We start from the raw sequence: 11,643 nt of genomic DNA, 5'->3' as shown, positions 1-11,643 counted from the left end.
TTATGAAGTTTAGCATATGTATTTCCATCTCAAATGTATATCCCTTATGAAGTTTAGCATCTGTATTTCCATCTAAAATGTATATCCTTATGCAGTTTAACATCTTATTTCCATCTCAAATGTATATCCCATATGCAGTTTAGCATCTGTATTTCCATCTCAAATGCATACCTCTTATACAGATTAACATCTGTATTGCCATCTCAAATACATATCCCTTATGAAGTTTAACATCTGTATTTCCATCTCAAATGTATATCTCTTTTGCAGTTTAGCATCTGTATTTCCATCTCAAATGTATATCCCTTATGAAGTTTAGCATATGTATTTCCATCTCAAATGTATATCCCTTATGAAGTTTAGCATCTGTATTTCCATCTCAAATGTATATCCCTTATGAAGTTTAGCATATGTATTTCCATCTCAAATGTATATCCCTTATGAAGTTTAGCATCTGTATTTCCATCTAAAATGTATATCCTTATGCAGTTTAACATCTTATTTCCATCTCAAATATATATCCCTTATGAAGTTTAGCATATGTATTTCCATCTAAAATGTATATCCTTATGCAGTTTAACATCTTATTTCCATCTCAAATATATATCCCTTATGAAGTTTAGCATCTGTATTTCCATCTAAAATGTATATCCTTATGCAGTTTAACATCTTATTTCCATCTCAAATGTATATCCCTTATGCAGTTTAACATCTGTATTTCCTTCTCAAATGTATATCCCTTATGAAGTTTAACATCTGTATTTCCTTCTCTTATGCAGTTCAACATCTGTATTTCCATCTCAAATGTATATCCCTTATGCAGTTTAACAACTGTATTTTCATTTCATACACATTTTAGCTGTTGCTTGTATGTGAAGAAACTATGCACCAATCTTTTGACTGTATCGATACTTATAATTCACGTATGGTAAATTTTAAAAATTGTCAGTAACCCCATAGTTCAGCTTATTAACATCATATGTTCTATGTTGATCATCGCTTGTAGTATCTACATTATCGGAATAAATAATCAACCCAATACATTTATTACGAAATCACCCCAATACAGTTTGTTTACTTCTAATACTAATAAGATTTGATGTTACTAATTTGTATGTTTCTAACCGTTTAAGGTTTAGTAATGCCAATCATTTAATTGATTTTCTGTGGTTGTATTTCCATCCGGGTGTAGCTAAAAATGTTCAAAGCCAATTTGCATTTGTGTTAATTGTATTCACTTAAACGGTAATACCACTATTATTTGCTGCAAACAAAATGTTCAAAATTAATTATGACCTAATGATTTATTAAGTTATTTTAAATAAACTGTCATGGTAGATGTTTATGATCCTTAACCTTTGTAAATGTAAGTTTATTTCACTAGTATAATGACTGATACTTTCCCAGTTTGCCCGCATTCGTTGTATTATTGATTGTACTCTTCGTAATGTGCGGATGAAATATAAAGACATCAATCTACCAGTTAATGTCCATAAATGAAAATATCAGAGAGAGAGAGAGAGAGAGAGAGAGAGAGAGAATAACTCTGCGGAACTGAACTACCCAATTTCGACACGTTATTGTACGTAGGATTTGTCTCCCCTATATCATTAAACGGTTGAATGCACTGTTTAGCCTATGTTATCAGTGGTATATGCTAATTTCATTTTGTCCATATCGTAAAGCGAGTGACTAATCTAAATATTAAACTGCTTGACACTCACTTGACCCGAGACACTTGGCACTGGTGTCCTTTTACTCTCCATTATAATCCTATCACAGTCTCCTTGTGGATCAAAATTAAAAATTGTTCTGCTAATTGTTTTCCTGTTGGTCCGGAAATGTCAACGAATATCCGACAGTATAATCTTTCTGTAATTTTTGTTTGTCCTGGGAAAACAAATACACTTAAAAAAACCTAACATCTCGTTTTGAGTCACGAAATTTATTTGCGTAAAATGAGCGTTTGTACTAAAACCACAAAATCAAACAATATTTGCAGACGCTCTACATTGTTGAAATGAACCACTTTAGAACTGCGTGTTATGTAAAACCGAACTTTTGAATAAATCTATTGACAACAATTTGTTTTTTGTGGACTTCTTCATTACTAGATCAAGTAAACGTTTGTACAAGCAATACCTATAGTTTATATACTGGTTTTTCTTCCTATTTTCAACACCACAAACGTTTGTAGTCTTGTAAAAGGTCATATTAAAATCAATAACACTATCTAAACGTCTTACCCATTATTAAGTGAGGACCAAACTACATCATTCGATAACGACTGGATAAATAAAATGTACTTAACTAAACACTGGTCATGATGCGCCAGTACTAGACATCACTACAAATTGCCACATTGCAGACATCGTAGCGATATGACTAAAATTGTTAACGATATGTGACCTCACCCCCAACACAATTAACAAGGCGTGTAGTACATATACATTTTATTGAAAGCACTATCGATAACTACGTAGAGTTTCACAAAGTTTCAAAATTCTTGTAAGTAGAGTTTTCAGAAGAAAAAAAACAACGCATCCTCGTCAAGAAAGGACAGGTGTGTTTTCTCAGAAAGGAACACTTTTGCTCCGTGGTGCTAATAGTGTATCGCTCGCGCGGAAATGGCTTGTTAATGTTAGACTGTCGCAAGTTCGTATTTGCGATTATGCATAACGACACACTCATTACCTTACTTAACTTCGGACCAATTTTCCGTTGTCGTTTAACACAATCTCGCTGGAATGTGGTGAAGGTTAAATCCTGCATGCAAGCGATGCGGGGGAGAGTTGCAGGGATTTGACAGACGACAAATGTTCGCCTGTTAGCCTGCCATCTATGTCATCCCATCATATCGGCTGCCAGCGTCTGTCAGTTGCACCGTTGTGTAACAGGGAAACCCTTCAAGGTGCTCAAAATAACCGAGTACTATACAACTTTATTAGAAGTAAGCTTTATTAACTTGACTTCAGCAGCAGAAACAGCGAAATAACAATAATCTCGTGAAATTTATGAACCGAGACCATAATGGATATGAGAATAGACGGATAATAGAATATGTACATTAAAAGTGTGATACAACAGACCGGGTCATCAAAAATCGTATATATATATATATATATATATATATATATATATATATATATATATATATATATATATATATATATATATATATATATATATATATATATATATGTACATTTACCTGTTTTTAATATTTTGACGTACAATGCCCTTGCGGTTAACAGTGACTGACGGTTAATCGGGTGCCGGATAATTGAAGTTCTACTGTATATTTAAAATATATTATATTTAGAAATGTTATTTGTACCTCACTGATGTTGGGAATTTTTTAATTAAAAAAAGATAAAACTTATATTTGAGGTTGGCCTACATCCATTATGTTAAATAATATTTAAGCACCCACAAACTTTGAAGACTATTGCACACAATGTTGTTTTTGTCGCGAACCGTAGAAACTTGCAAACTGCTAGATCCTGCCAGATTTAACTATAATTTGCTACTTTTTCCGGGTTTCTGAATAAACAAACTTATCTGGGTGAGCGTCAGACCAGTACTCCAAGGGTCACCTGTCCAATACCTGCACACGACCAGCCTCTGTGTGTCCTTGAGAAAGATAGTTCGATCCCAATTACTGTGCATGGTGTAGATAATCATGTGTTAAAAGTGCCGTTACAAATTAATTTTTAAATAAAATGCCCAAACGGAGAAAATACCACAGTTTTATTATTATTATTATTATTATTATTGACTGTAAATATATTGAATTTTGCAAGGGTAAACTACTACAAGGTATATTAATAACAACTTCAAAAACAATAACAATAACAATACTATTTATAAGTAATCTCCTCATATACTTATGAGAAATACAGATGTGAAGCTTAGAAGAGAGATCATCAATAAGAAAGTAATTTGGAAATGCAGGAACTTATATTTGCTGATTATTTGTCATACCCTAATGTCAGGATGTTGTATTTCTGCATTCAGTTAGATTAATACCAGGATGTAAATAAGACAAACGCAAGATTATTTATACCGTCTTATTTGAGTATGCGGATGATACAGAGATCGCATACCTTTGACCTCCTTTTTGGCAGCCCCGCTGCATTTTTCTCCTCATTTTTAGTAACCAGCATAGTTTCCTTACAATAACTGAGAAACAATAACAGTGTATCTGTTAATCAACCGTCTAGCAGACAATTGACTTATACAATGTCATGTCACACTTTAAACAAAAACACACCATCATTAGGTACGTGTATTGAGATGCCGGTACAAAATGAAGTGACAACGTGTTCCACTTTAGCTATGCATTTAACCACATGTCTAGTGCAAGGAAATCTCATCATTAATTTGTTTTACATAATATGAATATTAGCAACCTAGTTTTTTTTCTTCTCCATACGAAAACACTAGTTTATTGTGTGGAGAAAATATCACCATCAAAGGAATTAAAGTACACGTTCAGTCACGTGACAAGGTAGAGATTTCAGGAGAGCATATTAAGCGTCGGATTAAACGGTAATATAACGAGTAAAGAAAACCTCCTGTGAAGAAATAAAACATCCTCCATACACTGAAGTTAAGGTCTCCACCAACATATCTATATTCTTTGTTTATTTCCCAGCGATTCGTCGACAGTGTTATAATTATCACATGTAATAACAATTGACTCGATACAGTTAATAAAATCCAGGACCGGATGGAGGTAGGGTGGGGTTGATGGATAGGGGTTTCCAAGCTTTACACACAAATGTACAGTCACTTGTCACTTGAAATTTCATCACCGTTTTATTCTGCGCAAGTTTATTGGGTATTCAGCACACTTTGAGTAAACAGACACATAGGATTTTGCTTTAGTGCCCTTTTACAAGTTTAGAACAACCACCCACCCACCCCCAAACATTTTACCCGAGCCGGCCCAGAAATCTCGGTACTGTAAGGGACTAAAAATTTAATTCTCGGGGGCTTGGTGGTGGTGGGTTTCACTAAGGATTTTTTTCTAGTCGAGATATTGTTTTCATATGTATCATTTTTCTAAGAAAAACCAGGTAGAATATTAATGAAACTCTCTGGGAACCAGCATTTTCTTCGCATATACCAACATGCCCTCCCACACAAAACCAATGGTCAGTCCCTAACTGCTTAAGTATTTTTTTTAGACCGTTGTCCTTTGCCGCACCTAGCATGTAGACAGGACACGCTTACTTTTGTAATGCTATTGAATAGTGTTAGGCTCCTAAATACATGATCTATCTGTCCATGTCTTTCTTTTTGAATATTTTAAATGACCATTTCATGATGCAATTATGACTGTCAAATACGATCCCAGAATGTCAAGCAAATATAACATTGCAGGGCAACATGTGCACACATGTGAATGTTTCTGCCCGTGTGTGTGTGTGTGTGTGTGTGTGTGATTTTTGTATATAGCTTCAACAATTTAATTCATATCGCTACGATGTCTGCAGTGTGGCAGTTTTTAGTGATGTCTGGCACTAGGGCATCATGCCGCAGACATGTGGCATCATGTCCCACCCAGTCACATTATCCTGATACCAGGCCGACCAGTCCTAACACTAGCCACTTCATGCTTAGCGCCAAGCAAGGCAGCTGCTGGTACCATTTTATGTCGTTGGTATGATTCGGTTCGAACCCGCGACCTCCAGCATCAGAGGCGGACGCTCTAACCACTTAGGCCACTGGAGCGGTCTTTCTGCACTATATTCATGAAAGAATGTATATAGCTGGTGAGGTATACATTTGTTATGTGTGTGTGTGTGTGTGTGTGTGTGTGTGTGTGTGTATGTGTGTGTGTGGTAAAAAAGTCACATGATTAGTAACAGCACAATTTACACAAATAGGTGCTAACGATCCAGTTAATACACGTGAAAGTAACGCCCTTCTTTGGTTTTCAGGATTATAATCTGAGTTTTGTTAATGAGCGTGCGCGAAGTGGGGTCATGTGTCACTGCTTCAACAAACCGCACAATAAAAAATGTACCTGATTATGTCTGATACTCTGCTGAAATGTGTAAACCTCCAAAACTGTAGCGTGAGTTTGACGACACGGTTGCTTGTGTGTCCCTAAAATGTATTCTGTGATTCAGAATTTCCAGGAATCGTAATGTATATCGCTTGCAAATCATTAAAAGTTGATTGCACAAGAATTACAGCGTTGTCGTTTCCAAATGGAACAAATTTACGTTTGATTCCGTGAACAAGCTGCCAGTGAACACATTATCAACAGGTCTTCGTAGCTATTTAATATTTTAATGAAATGTAACTCAGTAGTGCAGTTCTTGAAGGTGTTGATATCAATATGACTCTCTCTCTCTCTCTCTCTCTCTCTCTCTCTCTCTCTCTCTCTCAATATATTCCCTCAGATGCGTTATAGCTGGAATAGGTGCACATACCGAGTAAGGCATAGCATGTCCTCAGATTACATTGTAGGTCAATTTTGCAAGATTTCCCCCCAAAACGGACTATTGCATTTGTGAGCTACGAAAATCACAGTTGTTTTTAGAAGTCCAATTCATGAAACACTCCCATCACCAGCAAGATATAAATGTGTACAACTTTCCCGAGAGTGCTGAGAACCTTAAATGGACTCTTTCCGAGGTCAATATCAATGCGGCGTCTCGTGTCACCAGCAACCAAATTAACAATTTACTTTTTATCAATAAACGATGTCAACTTATATTTATAAGTTATACGTGTTTTTCCGCCGGCTCTCGACGGCATGTGTAGTTCACGAGTGAAAACAGTTGAGCAATTAATTGGCACTTTGCGGTAACTGTTTATTTTTTGTTTTAAACACTTAGCTCTCACGCGATACTTCGACCAGTTACCGATCAATTCTTGTACTGGAATATTTGTTGCTGGAAGTGCTAGATTTAGGCGAATTTCTGCGGTAAGTCTATATTAACATTCGAACAACAGGCATATGTAATGGATACAAATGTACGAAATCGCTTTAGTTGTGTTTTTACGTTGAATTTCGCGATTATTGTTTTATATAACTGATTTCAAATTAATGAGGCTGATCGGACTTGCAAATTTGTGAAATTCTCATTGTTTCTACGGATTTGAGCCCAAATCCGATCTAGTAAACAAGTAATTGAAGATAAAAAAAAGAAAAAACTTTGTATTGCACATCAGATTTTGCTCAGTAGCTTCAACTATCTTAGTATTTGCCTGTGAACTGGACTAAAATATAAAGGTCGTTTTATACATGCCGTTTAGAGGAGAACGTAACTTTAAAATAACTGCAAAAATATAAATGGAATAATTAATTATGATCTTTCAAATAATATTTCTGCCTGTACATTTTAATAGTGTAATATTTACTGTGCAGTGAAGAACTATCAAATTTAAGTCAGGTTATTTTTAGTTGGATCAATTAAATAAAATTCAATACTAATTTGAAACAAATAGAGAGTGAATAGTTTACCTGTCAGAGCGATTGCTTCACAAAAATTACTGAATGCATTTTATTAAAAAAAACCAATTTACTAGACAAGAATTTTAAACCAGTTTAAATAAACGAAAGCTCTGTCATCTTGTTAATTTGTAGATATTGAGGAAAATATTTTGACTTCGTGGAGTAAAATAAACACACACAAAATAATGAGAGGATACACCACTCTTTAAAAATATACATGCAATTGGGTAATTTAAGCAAGATTCAGAGTCTAGGTATACGTTTGGAGATGGACGTTACTGTTACATTACTGGAATTGTCTTCATCTGACCTCCCACCCCAACTTTACATTTTTTTATGTTTAACGAAAACTGACTTAAGCTGTTGGTATCGATGTATGCAATGAATTTTCAAACACTGAATTTTCAACACTAACGAAGAGTTTGTACGAAGAAAAAAAATATGGCATTTAATACGAGTTCACGTACTTATCCTAGTAAAGGTAAAATAGCAAATATCGTCATCCATCCTCTTATGGTATAGAGGAAAGTCAAGAAACAAACAATATTTTTTTGCTATCTACGAAATGTGACTTTTATTTTTTTGGGGGGGGGGTCACAACAGGAGGAGGAGGATGGTATGGCACACGTCCTGATGTCATAGTTTGGGTGTGTCTCAACAGGACGGGTAGGATGGTGTGGCACACATTGTGATGTCATAGTTTGGGAGTATCCCAACCGGAGAGATAAGATGATGTAGCGCAAATCGTGATGTCATAGTTTGAGAGTGTCCCTACAGGCGGTAATGAATGGTGTGGTACACATCGTGATGTCTTGGTTTGGGTATGTCCCAGAAAGCCAAAGGAGCTTTAAACTGTCGCCTTCATTCTCTTGTCATCTTCATTGTGTTAGTTCTCCACCTTCTCCTTCTTCCCTCAAAAGCAACTTCATGCTTATATCGTGTCTTCCCTTTTGATGAATATGGGGGGTGTACCTACCTAACTATAACTTCCATTTAGTGATTCACGAGGTAGAAGGGTGCACAATGGAATTTACCCGATCCCAATTTGTGTTTTAGATAAATCCTTGCTGTTTTTGGATGAAAAATTTAATTAATTTATGTTTTTCATTTTATTATTCTGCACTTAACTCTTACGGGTAGAAATTCATTATACGGGATGTTATTGGTGTCAACCTGTATGTTTAGTCACCTTCGGCAAATATATATACATATATGTACATATATATCTCTCAGTGCATGACTCACAGTAACTGTCAAGTGGCATACCGTGGGCAACCGCAAATAATACACAGTCCAACACAAGTTATTTCCCCATAGACATAGTCCTGATGGTATATTATTAACAACCAGATACAGGTTTACACGTGGCAAATTTTGTCATCCGTTAACGTAGTCCTAATGTAAACCTTAATTAATATATCCTATTTGTTGACATATTAGGTTTTGAGCTTAATATGGGAAAATGCCTAGGAACGTTTAATACAGGAAATAAGGCAGTGACACATAGAATCATTGGCTCCAATATCATGATAGTTCTCAAGTGGGCAATTCAAACTGTAAACAATAACTATAATTAGCGCTATGAACACTTTCTCATATTGATGTGACCATATAGTTATGTCTGGCTTGTTATCGATACACCAGTATCGTTCTACTCGCACCTATCAGAGAGAGCGCATGAAATATCTATTGCCCTTGTCGCGTTACATCAGCATTGTCAGGCCAGTGACAAATCCCCTGAGTAGCACGGCACGTCTCGTTTGATCAGAGAGACATTGCTAGGATGAACTGCGCGAATAACAGTTTTTCTCTGGAGATCTACCGTAACGGAAAACGGTCACTGCCAAAGTAAACTATACCCTTATGTATCTGGGTGTGCGACATTCATGTAAACCTTGATTTAAAATAATACGAGCTATGGGCTAGTTGTAATTTATAAATACAGTCAATCTACTGTAGCAACCATATGCTTATAACAAGAACTAAATCCGGTATAAACCCGTATGCAAAAAGGTGAAGAATAAAACGTTTATTTTTGACATTAATATTAAACGGTACTTATTTGTCAGAGTGGTCGTTGTACTAAGTACTTATTGACCAGAGTGGTTGTTGTATTAAGTACCTACTTACCAGATTGGTCGTTGTGGTAAGTATAATTTTTATTCGTTTGGTAATTTCAGCTGTATCTTTATACGTTTTGATCTGAATTACAATTTTGTCAGTTACCTTTGGGCAGAGTAATACCGTATGTACTCTCTTATAAATCGAGGGAAACTGAGAAAAAACAAAAACAAAGATCTTGATCTGCCGTAACATAATCCACTTGCATATCATTTCTATGTTGTTAGTTCTACTGACTACTCCTACCAAACTGCATAGACCCAGATCTGTCGTTGCACTATGCGAGAGCAGATCTGTGTGTGTGCAGTTTTTAATTGGTCTTGTCTTATAACCAAGTACACACGGTAGTATGATCGCACAAATGTCGTGCTGGTAATTGACATATTACATCATCATTGGGGAATAACTACACTGATCAGCAGTGTTCGTAACAACTTTTAATACTTAGCATGTATCACTGACGTCATATTCCGTATTATAACCATGTATACATACGAAATGTGATGCCATTTTCTATACGTGGCCCATTAAAATCTGGAAGATGTCGGCGCAGGTAGATAGTACAAAATATTGATTTGAAAGCAAAAGCACGTGTATCATCTGTACAGACCAAATATGCCTTGTACGGACGATATGCAGGCCAAATATGCCTTGTACGTACCAAATATGCCTTGTACGGACGATGTACAGGACAAATATGCCTTGTACGGACGATGTACAGGCCTAAGATGCCTTCTATGGACGATGTACAGGCCAAATATACCTTGTACGGACAATGTATTGGCCGAATATGCCTTGTACGCACGATGTACAGGCCAAATATGCCTTGTACGATCGATGCACAGGCCAAAGATGCATTGTACGCACGATGTACAGGCCAAATATGCCTTGTACGATCGATGTACAGGCCAAAGATGCCTTTTGCGCACGATGTACAGGCAAAATGTGCCTTGTACGGACGATGTACAGGCCAAAGATGCATTGTATGCACGATGTACAAGCCAAAGATGCATTGAGCAGACGAAATTTGGGTAACAGCCCACAAGCAATCGTTATCACTGTTTTTATATAATTGTCAGGTCCGGATCAGGTCAAGTGTTGGGGCCGCGGTGTCCAAATTTTCAATAGGGTTATGACTTTCCTGGAAAGGGCAGCAAACCAAAAGTCAATATGTCTATTTGCTCAAAATGGGCATAATACCTAATAAACATACGCAAGAATGAAATGACGGTCATGTTTCAAGTGACAATTGACTATACATTTGTGTATATACGTTTTATTATAGCTGGGAGTGGGTGTAATGAAACCTTGTTCCACCCCACCACCCCCACCATCCGGCCCTGGGTAGACTGGTTGAAAAACTACGCTTTAGTAAAAGAAATGAACTTAATATATATCATGAAGTTTTGACGCTTGAAATTCAATGTCATACTGTATGAAGGACCATAGTGAATCAAGGGCAGTTCGTATTTTCCTAGCTACTTCACGAATACTGTAAAATATGATATCGAATTCTTATCATCAGAAACTGTTACAAAAATAATGACGAATCTCACGAAATAACAGAACTATACTACACCATTACAAACAAATTTATGCAAAACACGCAAGAAGGGCACATGAATATATAAGTAGTTTTTTCTGCTGTTATGAACTAATAACCTTTAATTTTCTGTGTCACATGATGTGATTTTAACCAATCAACGCGCTTGCTATGGCTTGGTGTGAAGTGTAATTACATATGTATGTCACGCTCAGTCTCAGTTCTTCTCACGGGTACCCAAAGCATCTAAAGAACTAACGGTACTAATTCAGTTCCCACCGGTAACATGTGCAATCACCATGATATTAAAAAATCGATAACTTTACATTTCTGAGTGCTCATGATCAAACCCCAATTTTTCAGTATATATGCATCCTGGATGACAGCTTTTTTTTATAGAGAAAATGGTATGAGTCGCGGCATGTTTTTGACCTACATGTGTTTGAAACACTTGCTTTCAATTCCGGACCAAAGAGTCAGGCGCTAATTTCAGTAATGAGTATTC

At 36.2% G+C, this 11,643-nt stretch overlaps 1 protein-coding gene across 1 annotated transcript in view; it reads left to right on the top strand.

Moving 5' to 3' along the window:
* The first annotated feature begins 6,831 nt into the window (after nucleotides 1-6,831).
* LOC149787841 (protein Wnt-7b-like) overlaps nucleotides 6,832-11,643 on the top strand; it is a 152,150-nt gene continuing 147,338 nt past the window's right edge. The window contains exon 1 of the mRNA XM_089974059.1: nucleotides 6,832-6,943. The gene's annotated coding sequence lies outside the window, so the exon portion shown is untranslated. The remainder of the gene's footprint in view (nucleotides 6,944-11,643) is intronic.

This window comes from Sinohyriopsis cumingii, chromosome 11, assembly GCF_028554795.1.
Source record: "Sinohyriopsis cumingii isolate HCF-2022 chromosome 11, ASM2855479v2, whole genome shotgun sequence".
NCBI classification, from domain to species: Eukaryota; Metazoa; Mollusca; class Bivalvia; order Unionida; family Unionidae; genus Sinohyriopsis; species Sinohyriopsis cumingii.
Note: the sequence above shows the minus strand (reverse complement) of the source record. Positions and strands in the feature narration are given on the sequence as shown.